This window comes from Symphalangus syndactylus, chromosome 7 (assembly GCF_028878055.3).
Source record: "Symphalangus syndactylus isolate Jambi chromosome 7, NHGRI_mSymSyn1-v2.1_pri, whole genome shotgun sequence".
Lineage (NCBI taxonomy): Eukaryota > Metazoa > Chordata > Mammalia > Primates > Hylobatidae > Symphalangus > Symphalangus syndactylus.
In genome coordinates, this window is record NC_072429.2 from 7356930 (window position 1) to 7371354 (window position 14425).

The window sequence follows — 14425 nt, forward strand, 5'->3', positions numbered from 1 at the left end:
TTGTTTTTCCTTTTTCAATAAGAGATGCTTTACTTTAAAGTAGCAATGAGAGGCTGACAGTTGGTATCTTGACAGAAATCAGAAAATAGTAAAGTATTGGAGGAAAAATATCTGCCAACCTAAACATCTAGTGGGGAAAGCCATTGAAAATAAAGTTGGCTAGGTGTGGTGGCTCACACCTGTAATCCCAGCACTTTGGGAGGCTAAGACAGGAGGATCGCTTGAGCTCAGGAGTTCAAGACAAGTCTGGGCAACATAGCAAGACCCCATCTCTACAAAAAAATTAAAATATAAAATATTAGCCAGCACGGGTCCTAGCAGTTTGGGAATCTGAGGCAGGAGGATCACTTGAGCTCAGGAGTTCAAGACCAGCCTGGGCAATATAGCAAGACCCCATCTCTACAAAAAATTTTTTTAAATTATCTGGGTGTGGTGGCACACACCTGTAGTCCCAGTTGCTCAGAGGCTGAGGCCTCAGATTGCTTGAGCCCAGGAGGTCAAGGCTGCAGTGAGCCATGATCGTGCCTCTGCACTCCAGCCTGGGTGACAGAGCGAGACCCTGTCTCAAAATAAGAGAAAAAAAAGATGAAATAAGACATTTTCCAGCAAACAGAAATACTAAGAGCTAGTTCTTCAGGCAGAAGGAAGAGGATTCCAGATGGAAACACAGAGATGCAGGAAGAATAAAGAGCAGAAAGGAGACACATGTGGGTAACCTAAGTGGTACTCGATGTGTGAGATGCTAATACTCATCCCTTGTGGAGACCACTTGACATCAACTGCACAAAAGATGGGAGGGGACAAATGAGGTAAAACTGCTCTAACATACTTGCATTGTCCAGGAAGGAGTCAAAGTACTCATTTATATTAGGTTTTAATAAATCAAGGATACATGTCATAATCCAGGGTAACAACTAAAAAAAATTGTAAAATGATCTCTAGGCCAGCATAGCCACTAAAAGCGTTGTAAAATAATATATAATACACTAATAGAGAGAAAACTGTAATAACAAAAAGTCATCCAAAAGAAGAGGAAAAAACTTAGAGGAGAGGACTATAGGACCAGTGGGACAAACAGAAAATGAGTAATGTAATTATGGATTTAAGTCCCAACATGTTAGTAATGAATAGAAATGGATAATTAAATACTCAAAGATAGATTTAAAATTTATACACACACACACACACACACGTGCTGACATATCTTTAATGAAAAGAAACAAATGTTGAAAGTAAGATGATAGAAAATAAAATGAAAGTAAAATGATAGAGCATCAGACGGATGCTCCCCAGGGATCTAGAAGATTTGAATGTCACAACAGACAAGATGTAATTAACATATATATTTATATAGCCCTCATCAAGTGCAGGGTATATATGTTTTTAAGTACACATAGATCATTTACTAAGATAGACTATATGCTGGATGATAAATTTCAACTAATATTTAAGGATTGAAATCTGTAGAGTATGTTTTCTGACCAGTGGAATTAAGTTATAAATCAATAACAAAAAGATAATTAGAATGATCCCCAAATGTTTGGAATTAAACAATATACTTCCAAAAGAAAAACTCATGAATCAAAGAAGAAATCGCAGTGGAAATTATTTTAAAATGTTTCATTGAATGCTCATAGAAGTATGACATATCAAAACTTACGTAATGCAGCTAAAGCCATGTTAGAGGGAAATCTGCGACCTTAAATCTCGAAAGCCTAGTGAAAAGTTCTAAGCATTTGTCTCAAAGAACAATAAACTAAATCAAAGGAAGGAAATAAAGATCTTACATAAATTCAATGGAAAACAAATATACAATAGAAAAAAATCAACCAAGCTGAGCATGGTAGCTCATCCCTGTAATCCTGGAATTACATGACCCGGGAGGCTGAGGCATGGAGGATCACATTAAGCCAGGAGTTTGAGACCAGCTTGAGCAACATAGCAAGAAAAATCTCTACAAGAATAAAAATAAAGTAGCCGGATGTGGTGGCGCATACCTGTAGTCTGGCTACTTGGGAGGCTGAGGCAGCAGGATCACTTGAACTCGTAAGTTTGCAGTGAGCTGTGATGATCTTGCCACTGCACTCCAGCCTGGGCAACAGAGTCAGACCCTGTCCCACCCACCAAAAAAAAAAAAAAAAAAAAGGAAAAAAGAAAAAAAAAATTCAACCAAACACAAAGTTGTTCCTTTAAAATGACTAATAAAATTAACAGGTTTCTGCTGATCAAGAAAGAAGACCCAAATGACCATTATCAGGAATGAAAAAGAGACATCACTGCAAAGCATACAGACATTAAAAATAATCATAAGGTACAAAGAAATGGAGTATAGAGGAGCTATTACCAGGGGGTTATTTAATGGGTGTAGAGTTTCAGATTTGCAAGATGAAAAAGTTCTGGAGATGTGTTTCACAATAATGTGAATATATTTACCACTACTGAACCGTATACTTTAAAATGATTGAGCTCTTTCCACCACCTTTCCATGCCGCCAGGCTGCTGTGCGCAAACATCGAGGCTGATGCTCTCAAGAGCATCCACAATGCCTAAATGAGAGGCAAATGCCAGGTTCTTCCTAGGCCATGCTTCAAAGTCGTCATCCGGTTTCTAACTGTGATGATGAAGCACGATTCCACTGGCAAATTTGAAATCTGATCATCACAGAGCTGGGAACGTTGTTGTGAACTTCACAGGCAGGTTAAACAAGTGTGCCGTAATCAGCCCCAACTTTGATGTGCAGCTCAAAGATTTAGAAAAAATGGCAGAACAATCTGCTCCCATTCTGACAGTTTGGATTCATTTTACTAACAACCTCAGCTGGCAACATGGACCATGAAGAAGCAAGATAAAAACACACAGGAGGGAACATCCTGGGATTCTTTATCTAGCGATGTAATACATACTTAAAATTAAAATGCCGCGTAGGTGAATCGCTTGAGCCTAAGAGTTCGAGACCAGCCTGGGCAACATGGTGGAACTCCGTCTCTACAAAAAATAGAAAAAATTAGCCCGGCGTGGTGGGGCATGCTGGTAGTCCCAGCTGCTCCGGAGGCTGAGGCAGGAGAATCACCTGAGCCCAGGAAGTTAAGATCGCAGTGAGCCGTGATTGCACCACTGCACTCCAGCCCGGGCAACGGAGGAGACCATGTCTCAAAAAAAAAAAAAAAAAAAAGTTTTAAATTAAATTAAAAAGTAAAATAAAATGCCTCAATGGACAAAAACCAAAATAAATAGAAATGGTTGAGATGGCAAATTTTATGTGCTTTTTACCACACACACACACACACACACACAAATAGGGTTATGAGAACATTGTTAGTAAATTCTGAAAATAAAGTGACGATTTTGAAAAATACAAAGTACCAAAATTGATACAGGAAGAAATAGGAAACCTAAATTCTCCTACATCTAGGTAATAAATTGAATACATAGTTTAAAATATTTCCTCAAAGAAAAACTCTAGGCCTAGATGATTTCATTGGTGAATTCTTTTTAACTTTTAAGGGAAAAAGTAGCACCAGTCTTCCACAAATTTGTCCTGAGACTAGAAAAAGAGGAAAACTTCCCAAGACCTTGTGTGCGTCTTGCAGATCTGAAACTCTATACCCATTAAATAACACCCTGGTAATCGCTCCTCTGCACTCTATTTCTTTGTACCTTATTGTTATTTTTAAGATTTGTACGCTTTGCAGTGATGTCTCTTTTTCATTCCTGATAATGGTCATTTGGGTCTTCTTTCTTGATCAGCAGAAACCTGTTAATTTGATTTGATACCAAATCATTACAAGGGCATTACAAGAAAGAAAATTACAGGTTAATTTATTTTGTGAATACAGATGTAAATTTTTTGTGTGTTTTCGAGACCAAGTCTCACTCTGTTGCCCAGGCTGGAGTGCAGTGGCACAATCTCAGCTCACTGCAATCTCTGCCTCCCAGGTTCAAGTGATTCTCCTGCCTCAGTCTCCCGAGTAGCTGAGATTACAGGTGCCTGCCACCGCGCCTGGCTAATTTTTGTATTTTTAGTAGAGACAGGGTTTCACCATGTTGACCAGGCTGGTCTCGAACTCCTGACCTTAGGTGATCCATCCATCTTGGCCTCCCAAACAGACATAAATGTTTTAAGAAAATATTAGCTAAGGCCAAGCATGGTGGCTCACACTTGTAATCCCAGCACTTTGGAAGGCTGAGGCGGGTGGATCATTTGAGGTCAAGAGTTTGAGACCAGCCTGACCAACATGGTGAAACCCCGTCTCTACTAAAAATACAAAAAAATTAGCCGGGCGTGGTGGCGCATGTCTGTAGTCCCAGCTACTCAGGAGGCTGAGGGAGGAGAATCGCTTGAACCTGGGAGGCGGAGGTTTCAGTGAGCTGAGATTGCACCACTGCACTCCAGCCTGGGCGACAGAGCGAGACTCCTTCTTAAAAAAAGACATTTGTATTAAAGGTCTTAAAATGAAGAGACAATGATTAAATACATGGAACTTAAAATTACAATTAGAATTGGTACAACAGTAAACTTTTGCTCTTTGCTTCTGAAGGAACATCTTATAACAGGTAACTTTAAATTTTTTTAATGGTACAAAAGGGGAGCTAAATGCCTGAAATTTTAAATAAAGTGAAACAAAAGGGAACAAATTTATTGCAAGAGATAGAAATTACATTTTAAAGGCTGCAAAAAATAAAGAAATTTACTACACAACAGGCCCCTGTTGTCTTGGCTCCTTCAGAAAGATGACTGAAAGGAAAACTGGGAAGTGGTTTGGGGAATAGCAGACCTGGGATATGGCGGGAAGTTCACAGGTTGGCACTGGCTGGGACAGCTGAGTTTTGAAGGTACTCTACAGTCACAGGGGTGCTGGGGGGCCTGAATCACATTTACAAAGTCTTTGTACTGTAGTTTTTTTGTTGTTTGTTCGTTTTAAGATAGAGTCTGGCTCTGTCGCCCAGGCTGGAGTGTAGTGGCATGATCTCAACTCACTGCAACCTCCACCTCCCCGGTTCAAGCAATTCTCCTGCCTCAGCCTCCCGAGTAGCTGGGACTGGGACTACAGGTGCGCACCACCATGCCCGGCTAATTTTTTGTATTTTAGTAGAGACAAGGTTTTACCATTTTGGCCAGGCTGGTCCCGAACTCCTGACCTCAGGTGATCCACCCACCTCGGCCTCCCAAAGTGCTGGGATTACAGGCATGAACCACTGCGCCTGGCCTGTACTGTAGTTTAAACAGTGATTCATTAAAATCTGTTACTGCCAACCAAAAAGAAAAAAAAAAAAAAAAAGCTACACTTAAAGCACACACACAAAAGAACACAGAAAATGTGCAGAACTGTAACATGTTTTCACAGCTGATTGAAAACAAATACTACCAGTGTCCCTAGACTCCCCTTTGATACAATAGGTAAACAAAATGGACTTTGTGTGATTGATTTTGAGGCTTTCTGGCACCCCACACTGTATCACCATCAGTGTTGCAGTCCCAGTTCAGATGTGTGGTACTTCAGGCGGGAAACACTATCACAGGAATCCAGCTTTGCGTGGACATCATCAAAATGCCAATCAGTCATGGGGTCGCCATGTTTTTATCTAAATAGGTACAAAAAAAGCATTTGCTAAAATTCAACACCTATTCTTGATTTTTTTTTTTTTTTTTTTTTTTTTTTTTGAGACAGAGGTTTGGTCTGCGGCCCAGGCTGGAGAGCAGTGGTGCAATCTCGGCTCACTGCAACCTCTGCCTCCTGGGTTCTCATGCCTCAGCCTCCCCAGTAGCTGGAACTACAGTCATGCATCACCACGCCCAGCTAATTTTTTTTGTAATTTTAGTAGAGACTGGGTTTTTTTATGTTGGCCAGGCTGGTCTTGAACTCCTGGCCTCAAGTGATCCACCCACCTCAGCCTCCCAAAGTGCTGGGATTACAGGCATGAGCCACCACACCCAGCCTCCATTCTTGATTTTAAAAGAAAATAACTTTTAGCAAACTAGGAAAAACAGAGTACTTCCTTAATCTAATAATGGATATTTTCAAAACTATAGCAAGCATTATACTTATCAGTGAAATATTAAAAATTTTTTCCCTTAGATTGTAAATAAGGTTGTCTGCTGTCACTATCTCTTTCAACATTATATTGGCAGTGTTAGCCATTACCATATGGCAAGAAAAAGAAATAAAAGGTGTAAGGATTAGAAAGGAAGAATGAAACTGTCACTCTTCACAGAGAAAACTATTATATGTAGAAAATTTAATATATTCTACAAATCAGCTCTTAAAATGAATAAGTAAATTTAACAAGATTGATTATATTTCTATAGACTAACAATAAGCAATTTAAAATGAAATTTTCGGCCAGGTGCAGTGGCTCACGCCTGTAATCCTAGCACTTTGGGAGGCCAAGGCGGGCAGATCACGAGGTCAGGAGTTCGAGATCAGCCTGACCAACATGGTGAAACCTCATCTCTACTAAAAATACAAAAATTAGCCGGGTGTGGTGGCAGATGCCTGTAATCCCAGCTACTCGGGAGGCTGAGGCAGGAGAATCGCTTGAACCCAGGGGGCAGAGGTTGCAGTGAGCCAAGATCACGCCATTGCACTCTAGCCTGGGCGACAAGAGCAAGACCCCATCTCAAAAAATAAATAAAAGATAAATAAATAAAATGAAATCTTCAAAAACGATAACATTTACAAAAGCATCAAAGAAACATCATACTGAGGAATATATCTAAAAGAAGATATGCAAGGCTTTTATACAGAGAACGATTATGTGTCATTGACAGAAATTAAAGATGACCTAAATGAATATAACAGGTTGATGGAATGAGTGACACGATACTATGAAGGTGTTAGCTCTCCCCAAAGTGACTTATAGACTTACTATGATTTCAGTCAGATCCCAGTGGGTGGGTGTGGGTGTGTGTGTATTGAAACTTGACCAATTGATCCTAGAATTTTTTTTTTTTTTTTGAGACAGGGTCTCACTCTGTCACCCAGGCTGGAGTGCAGTGGCACAATCACGGCTCACTGCAGCCTCGACTTCCCAGGCTCAGGTGATCCTCCCACCTCAGCCTCCTGAATAGCTGGGACTACAGGCATGCACCCCCATGCCCAGCTAATTTTTGTATTTTTTGTAGAGATGGGATTTTGCCATGTTGTCCAGCTGGTGTCAAACTCCTGGGCTCAAGCAGTCCTCCCACCTTGGCCTCCTAAAGTGCTGAGATTACAAGTGTGAGCCACCACGCCCAGCCTGATCCTAGAATTTATGTGGAAATGGAAAGAGCTAAGAATAACAAGAAAATTTTGAAGAATAATAAAGCAAAAGGACTTAGATACTGGAAATCAAGACTTTTGATAAAGCCACAGTAATTAAGACAGTAGGTATTGATGCAAGGATGGAGAGCTAGCAGAACAAAATAGAGTTCTGAAACAGCCGTGCACGTACAGACACTTGGCTTATGACAGAGGTGGCACTGCACAAGCCATGGGGTAACAATGGTCTTTTCAAGGTGGTGCTGGCTCCACTGAATATTTATAAAGAAATGACTCTTAATTCCTACTTCACACTATACTGAAAAATTGACTTGAAACGGATGATAGACCTAAATGCGAAAAGTAAAACCATGAAGCTTCTAAAAAATAAGATAAAATGTCATCAAAACCTTCAGATAGGCAAAGACTTCTTAAACTGGACTGAAAAAGCCCCAACCATAAAATAAAAGTTAGATAATTTGTTCCACACTAAAATTAAGAAATTTTGCTCATCAAAATACAGTTTTGGAAGAAGGTACCTGCAATGCTTTTAACTCACAAAGGACTTATAGTCACAATAAAAGAGAAGAAGACTGACAACCTGATGGGAAAATGAGCAAAAGAAATAAAGAGACATTTCAGAGCGAACCAGATGTACAAACAGCCTGCAAATGTATGAAGAGTGTTCATCCTTTTTGGTCATTGGGGGAATATACATTAAAACATAGTGAAATGCCATTTATACACCTGCTGGAATGCTAAAATGAAAAAAAAAACAGAAAATATCCATTATTGGCACAGAAAGAGAGCCACTGGAATTCTCATTTACTGGTGGGAGTCAAAGTTGGCACAGCCACTTTGGAACATGGCCAGTGTCTGCTGACACTGAAAATATGCACACCTAAGACCTGGCAATCCCACTCCTAGGCATCATCCGAGGGAACTGCATGTCCATGTGTACAAAAGATACTCACAGAAATGAGTGTTCCTAACAGCAAGATTCAGAGAGCCCCCAGAGGAAGCGATGCAAATGCCTGTCCATAAAGATCAGACCAATCAGTTGTGTGGTGGCCAGACAGTGGAACATGATGCAGCGGTGAAAAGGAAGGAACTGTTGCTATATTCCCTGAGGCGGATGGATGCTGCAACATAAATGTCAGACATTTGTGTGTCAGACAGAATCTAGACACAAAAGAATATATTCCCTGTTTCCATTTATATAAAATTAAAAATAGACAACGCTAGGCCGGGCGCGGTGGCTCACACTTGTAATCCCAGCACTTTGGGAGGCCAAGGCGGGTGGATCACGAGGTCAGGAGATCGAGACCATCCTGGCTAACACGGTGAAAACCCGTCTCTACTAAAAATACAAAAAAAAAGATTAACCGGGCCTGGTGGGGGCACCTGTAGTCCCAGCTACTCGGGAGGCTGAGGCAGGAGAATTGCTTCAACCCGGGAGACAGAGTTTGCAGTGAGCCAAGATCCAGCCACTACAGTCCAGCCTGGGCAACAGAGCGAGACTCCGTCTCAAAAAAAAAAAAAAAAAAAAAAAAAAGACAAAGTTAAGCTATGTGCGAGAAGTCTGGATTATGGTTTCCTTTGGCGGGGGAGATAGGGCATAGTGATTGGGTGGTCACTGGAGGGACTTGTGGGGTGCTGGTAGTGCTGGTAGTATTCTATTCTTGATCCAGTGATTATTTTGTGGGTGCATTCTCTTTGTGGAAATTCACTGAACTGGGTATTTATGATTTGTGCACATATCTGTATGTAGGTTATACCTCAATTAAGAGTTTACTTGATAACATTATGTAGCCAACAACAAAGATAATAATTAGTTGACCAGTACACATCCAGTGTATTTCCAGGTGTCAAAAAATATGTGTGCTTTCTTGGCAAAGCCAGAATCATCCCTTTCTGTGAAATTCAGCTGCTTGTGCATTCCTCTCTTTGCATTATATTTCTCTCAAGAAAACTGGTTAACCGATGTAGATTACTGACTTAAGTTCTGACCCATTTTCTTATTGCCAAAGATTTGGTATCAGCTGATGACTACTCTAACAAAAAAGATTCGGTCATTTCCACTTCTGACGGTGACTAGAAAAAGCAAACTGCTTTTCCTCTGTTCTCACCCCGTAACAGTCCACACAGAAGACTTCCGTGACCAGAAGTCAGTGGTGGGGGCAGTGTCGAGTGGGGAGAGGGGGCCCCCACACACAAAGTAAGCAAGCAGTTCTGCGGCAGATGCCAACTGGGTGTCCCTCAATTCAATTCAGTTCCAACGCTGCCTACCTGGAAATGGCATCAGGTCCCCCAGGGTGAGGGCTCAGTCCCACAAGACTGTCTCCACTTCCAATGCCAGCGTGAGCCCAAGTGTTCAACCCATGCTTCTGAGTAACCGGCTGAGTCAGGGTGCCCACCACCCCCTCCTTAGGTTTGATTAATTTGCTACAGCAGCTCACACAACTCTGAGATTTTTATTTATTTATTTGTTTTATTTTTTTGAGATGGAGTCTCGTTCTGTCGCCCAGGCTGGAGTGCAATGGTGCGATCTTGGCTCACTGCAACCTCTACCACCCTGGTTCAAGCAATTCTCCCGCCTCAGCCTCCCAAGTAGCTGGGATTACAGGCTCACGCCACCACACCCGGCTAATTTTTTTTGTATTTTTAATAGAGACGGGGTTTCACCATGTTGGCCAGGATGGTCTCAAACTCCTGACCTCAGGCGATCTGCCCGCCTCAGCCTCCCAAAGTGCTGGGATTACAGGCGTGAGCCACCGCACCCGGCCTGAGATTTATTATGAAGGATATTGCAAAGGATACAGATGAAGAGACGTATCAGAAAAAGGAAAATTCAAAAGAAAATTTTAACAGTGGCTCATGATGGCTGTAATCGGGCACATGAATAATAAATCCTAGGCCTATAAATAAAGCTGACCTCTTGCCTGTATGACTGGAGTTTACGTAGTTCACTGACAGGCACTAGTCATAAACCCATTTATCAGAGGTAGAACAAAGACAGGATGTAATTGGTCAACCCCTACCAGACCCTAAGTTGCCTAGCCTTTCTCCCACCCCACCCAAGTGCACATTTACCTTATCGTATGGGTAGCGTCACTGAGCACCAATCAGAATCACAAGAATGGAAAACTGCTTCCCTGCCTCGCCTCCGCTCCTCCCCTTTCCGTGCCATGTGCATCCCCCTGTTGGAAAATGTATATCTACTGTGCCTCACACAGCCTCCTTTGAGTCTGTGTTCCTGGACCTAAGTCTTCAAACTTGGCTCAGAATAAATCCAGCCAGGTGTGGTGACTCACATAGGTAATACCAGCACTTTAGGAGGCCAAGGTGAGAGGATGCCTTAAGCCCAGGGATGTGAAACCAGCCTGGTCAACCTAACAAGACCCTGGCTCTACAAATGAAACATTTAAAAATTAGCCAGGCTTGGTGGCACGTACCTATAGTCCCAGTTTCTGGGAAGGCTGAGGCAAGACAATTGCTTGAGCCCAGGAGGTTGATGCTGCAGTGAGCTAGGATCGCACCACTGCACACTCCAGCTTGGGCAACAGAGTGAGAGCACCTCAAAAAGAAGAAAATAATAAAATAAATAAATAAATGAAAAAAACAGAAGAAACCCAGCCATGGTTCTCTAGTTCCAGTGCCTGTTATTTCACTTTTTGGTTGACAGATGTGTAGTGCAAGGCATATGAGAAGCAGCTTGGAGTTCAGTGCCCTCCCCTACCGGCACCTCTACGTGTTTAGCTATCCCCAAAGTATCCCAGTCCCAGTCTTTTGGGTTTTTATGGAGGCTTCATTACATGGGCATGGCTGGTTAAATCACTGGCCATGGGTGACCAACTTAACCTTCAGCCCCTCTCCCCTCCCTGGAGGCTGGGTGGCGAGGCTGAAAGTCCCAGCCTTCTAGTCCTGCCTTAGTCTTTCTGGTGACCAGCCCGGTCCTGGAGCTACCTGGGGGCTGCCCGCCTTCACCCACCTCTTTAGCATAAGAAAGACACCACGGTGGAGATTCGAAGGACTCTAGCAGTTGTCGGCCAGGAAGCCCAGATAAAAACCAAATACACTTTTCACAATATCGCAGATAGCTTTAATTCCTCCTAAAGAGAGGAAACCCCCCTGTCATCAGCTCTTTGTTTTTCATCCTCCTGCCTTAGCACTGTTGGATTATGCTGATACTTCTGGGGGCTGAGGATCCTTTGTCAGAAATGAAATAGCTTGTATTTTATGTGGGACCTTGCTCTTAGAGGGCTACTGTGTATAGATAGCAAGCATTTTTGAATTGATCTCATTTTAAAATTTTTATTTATATTTAATTTTTTTTTTTTTTGAGATAGTCTCACTCTGTCACCCAGGGTGGAGTGCAGTGGAGCGATCTCGGCTCACTGCAACCTCCACCTCCCGGGTTTAAGCAATTCTCCTGCCTTAGCCTCCTGTGTAGCTGGGATTACAGGCACCCGCCACCATGCCTGGCTAATTTTTATATTTTTAATAGAGATGGGATTTCACCATGTTGGCCAGGCTGGTCTCGAACTCCTCCTGAACTCAGGTGATCCAACCACCTCAGCCTCCCAAAGTGCTGGGATTACAGGCATGAGCCACTGCGCCCAGCCTGTATTTAATTTTTTTTTTTTTTCAGACAGAGTCTTGCTCTGTTGCCCAGGCTGGAGTGCAATGGCACAATCTCAGCTCACCGCAACCTCTGCCTCCTGGGTTCAAGTGATTCTCCTGCCTCAGCCTCATGAGTAGCTGGGATTACAGTCATGCGCCACCACGTCTGGCTAATTTTGTATTTTTAGTAGAGACAGGGTTTCTCCATGTTGGTCAGGCTGGTCTCGAACTCCTAACCTCAGGTGATCCACCTGCCTCAGCCTCCTAAAGTGCTGGCATTACAGGCGTGAGCCACCACGCCCAGCAGTAATTTTTATTTATTTAAAAAAAAATTGTTTGGGACAAGATCTCACTGTGTTGCCCAGGCTGGACTTGAACTCCCAGGCTCAAGCGATCTTCCCACCTCAGCCTCTCTAGTAGCTGGGATTACAGATACTGACCATCAAGCCTGACTTCATGCCAATTTTTTAAATGCAGAAGACTTTTAACATAGAAAAGTTAAGAAAACAGAGGTTGCCCTGCCGCTCATGAGCTAGCACGTGAAATGCTTTCATTTAATACTTGTCTGTTGAGTAATCTGCTGAGATTATACACGGAAACCTCCGTGCCCATCAAGTTCCAGAATTTCTAATCCTAATTTCAAGACTTGTAAAGCTACAGTAATCAAGACAATATGGTGTTAGCGTTGTTAAAAGAAAAACTTTAGAGAAACTAAATTTAACAGAGTTTAATTGAGCAAGAGTGATTGAAGAATTGGGCAGCCCCCAGGACCGAAATATGTTCAAAGCAACTCCAGGGCTGCACCGTGATCGGATTTATGGACAGAAAAAGGGAAGTGAGGTACAGGAAAGGGAAGTGAGGTACAGAAACAGCTGGATGGGTGAAGCTCGGCCTTTGCCTCACTGAACACGGTTTGCACTGTTGGCCACTGTGATTGGCTGAGACTCAGCTCCTTGGTACAAGAGTCGGTTACAGTCTGTCACACATCCAGTTAGGTGACAGTTCACTGTGTATGGAGAAACCTTTAGGCCGAACTTAAAATATATAAGGAAGCAGTTTAGTCTAAATTTAATTTAACAGCATAAAGACAGACAAATGGATTGCTGGAACAGAATAGTGCCCAGAAATAGACCCATACATTACAATCAATAGATTTTTCCATAAAGGTGCCAAGACAATTCAGTGGGGGAAAGGATAATCTTTTAAACAATCGACGACGGAACAATTGGATATCCATATGCAAAAAAAAAAAAAAAAATGAACTGCAACTCTTATTTTCTACCATTTTCAAAGATTTACTTGAAGTGGACCATCTAAGTGTAAGAACTAAAACTATAAAGCTTCTAGGTGAACATGTAGGAGAAAATCTTAGTGACCTTGGGATTCTTAAATCTGACATAAAAAGCACAAACTATAATAGGGAAAAATCAATAAATTTGATCTTACCAAAATCTGAAACTTTTAATCTTCAAAAGATATTGTTATAACAATGTGAAGGCAAACCACAGACTAGGAGGAAACATTTGCAAAATGTACGTCTGGCAAGACTTGTATCGAGAATTTTTTTTTTTTTTTTTTTGAGACAGGGTCTCTCTCTGTAGCACAGGCTGGAGGACGGTAGTGCAGTCTCGGCTCACTGCAGCCTCTGCCTCCCAGACTCAAGCAATCCTCCCACCTCTGCCTCCCAAGTAGCTGGGACTACAGGTGCTCACCACGACACCTGGCTACTCTTTGTATTTTTAGTAGAGATGGGGTTTCACCATGTTGCCCAGGCTAGTCTTGAACTCCTGAGCTCAAGCAATCTGGCTCGGCCTCCCAAAGTGCTGGGATTACAGGCATGAGACACCGTGCCTGGCCTAGGATTTTTTTTAAACCCTTATACTTGATAATATGAAGACAGCTGAAGCCGGGCGTGGTGGTTTATGCCTATAATCTCAGCACTTTGGAAGGCTGGTGCAGATCACTTGAGCTCGGGAATTCAAGACCAGCCTGGCCAACATGGTGAAAACCCATCTCTACTAAAAATACAAAAATTAGCTGGGCATTGTGGCCCGCGCCTATAATCTCAGCTACTTAGGACGCTGAGGCACAAGAATCTCTTGAACCCAGGAGGTAGAGATTGCAGTTAGCCGAGATGGCACCATTGCATACCAGCCTGGGCAACAGACCAACACTCTGTCTCAAAAAAAAATTTTAAAAAGAAATTTTTTTTAAAAGCCCAGTTTTTTAATGGGCTAAAGAGTCGAACAAAACACTTCACAAAAGAAGATACACAGTTGGCTAATAAGCCCATGAAAAGAGGCTCAACATCATTAGTCATCAGGAAAATGTAAATTAAAACCACAGTGAGAAACTACTACACTCCTGCTAGAATGCCTAAACTTTTCCAAGACTGACCATATCAAGTGTTTGTGAGTATGAAAAGGAGCTGGGACTACCACATGCTGCCAGTAGGGCCATCTTTTTTTTTCTTTTTTTTTCTTTTTTTTTAAGACAGAGTCTCACTCTGTCGCCCAGGCTAGAGTGCAGTGGCACAATCTCCGCTCACTGCAACCTCCACCTCC

At 42.3% G+C, this 14425-nt stretch overlaps 1 protein-coding gene across 1 annotated transcript in view; it reads left to right on the forward strand.

Moving 5' to 3' along the window:
- The window catches only part of RNF130 (ring finger protein 130), a 159334-nt gene that overhangs the window by 134471 nt on the left and 10438 nt on the right, over positions 1-14425 (forward strand). The gene's annotated exons all lie outside the window — the stretch shown is intronic.